The following is an 8,224-nucleotide window of genomic DNA, read 5'->3' as shown; positions in this document are numbered from 1 at the left end:
TATCATTTATAACCGACACAGTATTGAACTTGTAAAAACCCTATTTAACCCGAGCAACGGCAAGGATTTCGTCTATAGAAGTGTACAAACGAAATGTTGTACGTAAAATAGTTGCGTATTTTTTTCAGAAATACACGCCGTTGTGTGTCGCCAGTGAGCAGCGACAGTAGTAGATACGCAGTGTGATCAACTTGGGAATAGGGTAGGGGATTTTTAAGGGGGGCTCTCCCATATCAGACGATCGAGAGAATTGTGAAAAAAAGGTTTCAGCAATGGCTCTCGCTTTATAGAACTCTATCGGACGAGCTGATAGCAAGTCTCGTCTTTAGAACTTGCGATTGTAAAAATAGCAACAAGTACATTGTGCAGACCGTACCTTAGAAATTATTTAAATAATCTAATTTTGTGTAAACCTAATTTCGAACAAATTTCTAAAGATAAAAGGATTCGCAGGCTTATATAATGTTAAAAAAATTCAATTTACTTGTTACAGTTTAGATTTCTTAAGTGTTTCTATTAGTCGCCACTAACAAGTTATGGCTCAACCAATCTCAACTTTGATGGAGTGGCGAGGCGACCAAGTCTTTGTTACAATGAGGATGGCTGGAAGGTACAGACTTTTGTATTTCACCATTCACGGCTACATCGCTTACGACTTTATAAAGGCGTGTTTATAGTTTAAATTTAACTAGTTCTTAAACAATTGACTTTATGTATTGCGTGCTTACTATGCATTTATTTTATGAAAATGGGCAAAAAACCTAATGTGTTTGGAACGTTACTTAAATGTAACACTCATTATGTTATATGTTTCAGTGTGCGTATCATTAACATCATGATTCAGCCTCCTTTGAGGTTCTTTGAGATGCAAGGAGGTCGAGTATTTTTTTTCGCAATGGAATTGGAAAATGGGGAAGGTTTCGCCAGAAGAGTTTGCAGAGTTTTTCTGGATGATTACCGAGGGATTATCCGACATCCAATATCGGATATCGTCTAACTGTTGAATGTATTAGGAAAACATAATCGTATTGCGACTGTATTTATAAATCCGAAGTTCAATTTTGTTACATTTTTATCAGTTTTGTAATGAATTAAGTCAATTGCTTTCCTTAAGTGCACTTTACACTGTTTACAAATAACTTGACTTGACTTAGGTCTTCAGACCAAAAATACTTCACTTAAGTAATTTCGACAAATGCCTCGACTATGATTTAATCATTATTTTTAAATAGCTTGGGTTGAAATTAGGTATTTTCATGAAATATTTTTAAATAAAATTTGGGCTATTTATCTTAATTTTTGCACGCAAACAATTTTCATGCTGTATATAGCGTTTTTGTTATTTTAGTCGAGTTCTTGCTCATAATAATCGGACGAGTTTAAAAATTTTATTATAGTTTAATATTTTATTTTTAGTTCAATGTCTTGATTGGGACTTGACTTAAAATTTATTCAAAAAGACTTGACTTGAACTTTATTTTTTTAAATAGCTTCACTGCGTCATTAGTCATTTTCACATGATTTGTTTACAAACCTGTTTCTTATTATGCAATTGTTGTTTCATATGTTCTATGCTGTACAATCAATTACTCGTTAAAAATAAATGTAAAGTATAAAATATTAAAACTTTACGAGTTCGTTTGTTTGTGCATACAATACTCTTACTACACTTACACTCTCACAGCTGTATATTTAAGGCACATCAATGTTAATCTTCTAAGAATGGGCCTTGTTCTAACTAAGACACAAGTTTTCTAACAAATTCAGCTTTGTGTGAAAATATAACTGGAAGCTGGACTCTCCCCAAAATGCGAGGGCCAAGATTTTTCGGCAGAGTGGACAATTAAAGTTTTACGAGACGACTTCACAAAGTTAGGTCATAACGTGACATAATAAAACAAAAGATGTTTAGAAACCTACTGTTCTCGGTCGAATGTGCGCAAAATTGTTCGAGCGAAATCTAATTTTTTAGGAAGTTAATAGAAAAAATTTGTGGGAGTTAATAGAAAATGGAGTGATAGACTGATAGGCCATTCATTTCGACCGTATGTATGGTGTGGCTCTTAGCGGTTAACCAAGTTACAAATGCGGATCTTGGTCTCTGATTGGTTGCCCACCCCTGTATTATGGCTTGTAAATGTAATAGAATAATTTTGGCCAACAAGTGTCGGAGCCATTGGCCAAACAGCTCAAGCAATAAACCACGTAAAAAGTTCCAGCGATGCCTAAAATATCATATGTGTATGTATTTTGTAAAATTTTCAAGATGAATAAGTGTTACGATAGAATTTCCATATTTTAAGACATAGTAAATTCGCATCAAGGGCAAAACCTTTGTATGAAGAAAATCTAATAAGCCCACGCAACGTTAGCCTACAGTTTCGGAGGGCACGATAAGTTCTGTCGTTTGTCTAGTTTAGGTTTGTAAGAATTATAATTTGTGTAGGTTAGTTATTGGCCTACTCACGCTAGTATTGATATATTTTTAAATGAGGAAATCAAGCAGTTTCAAATGAGGAAATTAAGTAAATGCCAAAAATGCGAGGGCCAAGACAGCAGCCTTCACAAGTTTAACGCGCCCTCACAATCTAGGAAGTGCGACGGCGAAAAAAGGCGCTTGTTGAAAGTATGCGCCAGCCCGAGTGACACTCAGGCGCTTAAACTGACGCAACAACAGGCGTTTTGCAGCGACGCTTCGTTTCACCTGTGTGGGCAAAAGTTGCTTGTGCCCTCCGGCTTTGCTTTTGCAGATTTGTTTCTTTCACCGCATATTGTAAAATATATTACTCCTTTTAAACGCCATACAAATCTGCCCAATAATATCACATCCCGGCCAAATCACCGCAGACCAAAAAGCGTTTTATTAAAAATGTCGAGTAATACAGCCAGTGACGTCATCACGTCCCTGTCTGCTTCGGTTGGCTTTTGCCCAGCGGGGTGTACGGTATCCATGGCGACGGGGTGGGGAAGGGTATCCATGGCGACACGACGAAGGGTTCGTAATCGCCGGAATAAGCCAGGTAGGAGTTCTTGAAATGCTTCCGGCTTACCGACCGCATTTGTTCCACCTTTAAATAAAAAGTATTAGTCTTATTATGCGTTTTGAATTTCAGGTTTTTGCCAAATGCGCAGCAGTACAGCACTTCTGTATTTGTAGCAACATTTCGGTATTTCTAAAAACACACTCCGGTATTTGTAGAAAGAAAAGTGGGACCGTAAAAAATTGCGGTGTGTAGTAAAAAAATTGCCATCTCTGCCTCATAACAAAGTATTAACCAAACTATCATATTTTGCCGACTGTGACGTTTTATATTGTATGAGGCGCACAAACATTACGTATTCAATATACAAAAAGGGCACCAATACAGCGTTTTATGTTTGAATGTATGTGCACTGTGTGGTTTAGTGTTTTAAGGAAAGCTGTGGGAAGAATACGATACCAATACCATCGTGAAACCAAATACCATCGTATAAGTATAAGAGGGGCTTATATATATGTTACAACCAAACTAATTAAAAGGCTCGCTTGAGTTTACTTAAGTGTCTTGCAGCCTTGTGTAAATTTTCCTAAAAATGTCAACATAGTGAACACTTTTTAAAACCTCAATTATTTTAGCAGACGTGTGTCTAAATTAGCGCAAAAACAACGAAACGTCTTTTTAATTAAAATAGGCAACGGGCCGGATTATTTTGATTGTATTTCGACCGAGAACAGCAGGTTTCCCAACATCTTTTGTTTTATTATGTCTCGTTATGACCTAACTTTGTGAAGTCGTCTCGTAAAACTTTTATGTCTACCCTACCAAAAGATTCTTAAGCCTCGCATTTTGGGGAGAGTCAAATGATGACCTTGTAACGTGATTACTTCTTGGATCATTTCTTATGACAGAAAATATTGAGAATAGAATACTCTTTTTTAAATAAAGTGTTTTCTGTGTTCAAATTAAGTTTTTGCAAAGTTTGCTCTTCGGCGTGTAACACTTACAAAACTTACCGATCGACTTTCTGCTTCTGGACCTACTGTGGCGCTTTCCCCTAAAACGTAAGTAACGGCGTTAGAACAAGTTGTTTCATGCGATAGGTATGTTTTTATAAGGCAGGTATATTTGTTCTAACTCTTATGTATTCAACAGCATTGAAAAAAAATATATTCCGCGACACCTTGTAAACAAATCGTATTTCTCTATTAGGTTTAGTTCGTTACCTTTGTATGCAAAATTTCATAATTTTATTTCATTTCATCTCGAGGCTCTTTGGGTTTAGGGCGAAGGTGAATATATAACCCGCGGCAGGGTTTATGTCCAGTTTTGTGCGTCCCTTTTGTTTATATTTCACTCTATTGTATGTTTACGCGTGAACAGTGTACAGTGTAACTTGTCCTGAGACGACTTTGACGAAGTAAGTCAGTGTTTTTTTAACCATTTTCGAGTCACGGAACACTTCATGCAACAAACTAATTTTTGCGAAGGTTAATAATATGCATGAAAATCAACAAAAACAATAACAATTTGTTTACTTGTGTGTTATCTGGGCATGTTAGGATCTGTTGAACAGGATACCCGAACTATATTCTTATACTTATCAGCAAAGGCAATCAAAATTACAATCTAGCGCCGGATTATTTATTGATTTAGGTTAAGGTTGGGGTTAGCGTTTTGGTGGTGGTAGTATTAGAATTAATTTTTCCGAATTTTGCATAGTTTTAATAACATTTTTAAAACTCGATGACAGGTAAAGACGCATGATAAAGCAAATATAGATTCGCAGAACTTTTGCATGGACAAGTTAAAATAGGCAAACATACAGATTGCCATGCAATGCGTGCATGACCTTATAAAGCGTGACTTTTTCCTTTTTTAACAATTTTTTGACCAACAGAAACACCTGAAAATCAGCTTATCTTGCCTATGCACCACCATGCACACTCTACCAAAGATTAAATTAATGCTGTTCCAAAAGTTTAAAGGTAAAAGTAAAACTGCAAAATTGTTATGCGTCACGTCGTGCAATGTTTACGACAGCAGAAAATGTAAGAAATATTATGCCATTTAGAAATGTCTGATACTGGACATGGTATTCCGATACCGATACCCGATATTTCAATAAAGGTATCGCGTTCCGATCTGAAACCGAATGACATTGTTGCCGTGCTCAAACAATTAAAATAAGTGAAACTGAAACGTTCAATAGTAATTATTTTTAGGTTTTCAAGGCAAATTTTGCATTAGAGGTAAAAAGTTCAGTTTCATTTAATTGTTACCCTAACGATTTGAATAAGTTAATAATTAATTTAAAGTATAAATTGCTTCGTTTAAACGCAAAGTGTGACTGAAATTGCTAAGTTTTGTATCGGATCGGCATCGATGGCATCCAAGTATCGGACAAGTTGCAGTACTTCGATTTGGCGACGGGTTTCAGCTTCGTCACTAATTTCATTTTACACGGGTATGTACTCAAGTGTTTATTTCGATTGCACACCAAGCGACCGATTTAACACTCTAAATATGATGTTACGTTATATCCGTGCTGTTGGTTTAAGAAAAGGAGATTACATAGGAATATAGGTGATTACATATAAAGTTTACGGTTACATGTTAAACTTCAGAAAACCTACACGGACATGTGTTACATTGATTATGTGGCCACAACGCTTCTAATACTTTATTAACTATGCAAAGCCAGTAGGATTTTGCAAACCATTCTATTTTGTTATCATACCATATTTGAAACAACATAGCAATAAACTGTTAAAAAACTTTTTAACCTGGGCAGCGCCAGTATACTTTCCTAAGCACACAAAATCCAGTTAAAATTTGCGTTTCCAACTTTTTATCATTTATAACGACATAGTATTAAATTTGTAAAACCCTATTTAACCCGAGCAACGGCAAGGATTTCATCTATAAAAGTGTGCAAATGAATGTTGTACATTAAATAGTTTCGGAAATGGGAATGGGAAAGAGGGGATTTTAAGGGACTCTCCCATTTCAGACTATAAAAATGGCCTGTTCTTCGCAATTGGACGAGCAGATAGCAACTCTCGTCAGCATAGCTTGCGGTTGTGCAAAGTAGCAACAAGTGCATTTTGCAGACCACACCTTAGAAATTATTTAAAAAAAGTTAAGATTAAAGAATCCGCAGGCTTATAAAATGTTAAAAAATGTTTTTTTTTGTAACAGTTTAAATTTTATCAGGTGTTTCTATTAGCCGCTACTAACAAGTTATGGCACAACCAATGTCAACTTTGATGGAAAGGCGAGGCGACCAAGTCTTTTTCGTTTCAATGAGACTGGTTGGAAGGTACAGACTTTTATATTTTACTATTTACGGCGCTTTTTTACCATTCACGGCGCTTACACTTTATAAAGGCGTGGTTATAGTTTTAATCTACCTATAGTATTTAAACGACAACAGCAAAATAATCTAGCAAAGCTAGCACTTCAGGTCAGACACATTAACCAGATCGTCAGTATATCTGAATAAAAACAAACGCAACAGTATAAGAAAGAGTCAGAAACATTAAAGATTAAATAATACAAAGTAAAATAACTAAAATATAAAAGCTATTAAATAGTAGTGACGTCCAATGATTACAACCCCTGTACAGAAACAATAAGAACGGGTCGAGAGAAAACGGGGAACAAAACAGGGACGTTGAGTTTGTGTGGCCCCTTCGGCAAACACAACGCGAGCTCAACGTCACACATAGCCACACGCAGCCATGCTATACCGCCGTTGTTTTGCAATGCCCCGTTTCTCTCGACCTGTTCTTATTGTTTCTGTACAGGGGTTGTACACATTGGATGTCACTACTATTTAATAGCTTTTATATTTTAGTTATTTTACTTTGTTTTATTTACTCTTTAATGTTTCTGACTCTTTCTTATACTGTTGCGTTTGTTTTTATTCAGATATACTGAAGATGCCTTGGTTGGCGAAATATATATATATCTTTTAAGATCTGGTTAATGTGTCGGACCTGAATTGCTAACTTTGCTAGATTATTCTGCTGTTACTGATCAGGAATTAAAGTCGACATTTATCTTGCAAGGGTCAAGGTGATTTTCACTTTTAACATATTCAGTGCAACAGTATTTAAACGATTCACTTTATTTATTGCGTGCTTGCTACCTTTCTTTTGAAAAAAAAAGTCAAAAAACTAAATGATTCGCTTGTTTTGCTAAAACCTTACTTGCAAATGTAATACTATACTTATTGAGTTATATGTTTCAGTATGCGTACCATTAACATCATGATTCAGCCCTCTTTGAGGTTCTTTGAGATGCAAGGAGGTCGCGTATTTTTTGTCGCAATGGAATTGGAAAATGGGGAAGGTTTCGCCAGAAGAGTTTGCAGAGTTTTTCTGGATGATTACCGAGGAATTATCCGACATCCAACATCGGATATCGGATAACTGTTGAATGTATTATGAAAACATAATCGTATTGCGACTGTATTTATAAATCCGAAGTTCAATTTTATTACATTTTTATCAGTTTTTTTAATTATTTAAGTCATTTGTTTTCCTTAAGTGCACTTTACACTGTTTACAAATAACTTGACTTGACTTAGGTCTTCAGACCAAAAATACTTCACTTTAAGTTATTTCGACAAATGCCTCGACTATGATTTAATCATTATTTTTAAATAGCTTGGGTTGAAATTAGGTATTTTCATGAAATATTTTTAAATAAAATTTGGGCTATTTACTTTAATGTTTGCACGCAAACAATTTTCATGCTGTATATAGCGTTTTTGTTATTTTAGTCGAGTTCTTGCTCATAATAATCGGACGAGTTTACCAATTTTATTATAGTTTAATATTTCATTTTTAGTTCAATGTCTTGATTGGGACTTGACTTACTCAAAAAAAATAGAACTTTATTTTTTTTAAATATCTTTACTGGGTTATTTGTCATTTTAAAATAGTTGTTTACAAACCTGTTTCTTATTATACAATTGTTGTTTCATAAGTTCTATGCTGTACAACCAATTACTCGTTGAAAATAAATGTAAAGCATAAAATATCAAAACTTTACGAGTTCGTTTGTTTGTGCATTCAATGCACTTAATACACTTACACTCTCACAGCTGTATATTTAAGGCACATCAATGTTAATCTTCTAAGAATGGGCCTTATTCTAACTAAGACACAAGTTTTCTAACAAATTCAGCTTTGTGTGAAAATATAACTGGAAGCTTGACTCTCCCCAAAATGCGAGGG

Source organism: Ascidiella aspersa, chromosome 4 (genome assembly GCF_963924565.1).
Source record: "Ascidiella aspersa chromosome 4, kaAscAspe10.2, whole genome shotgun sequence".
Classification (NCBI taxonomy): domain Eukaryota; kingdom Metazoa; phylum Chordata; class Ascidiacea; order Phlebobranchia; family Ascidiidae; genus Ascidiella; species Ascidiella aspersa.
The sequence above is the reverse complement of the archived record's forward strand: the minus strand, read 5'-3'. Positions refer to the sequence as shown.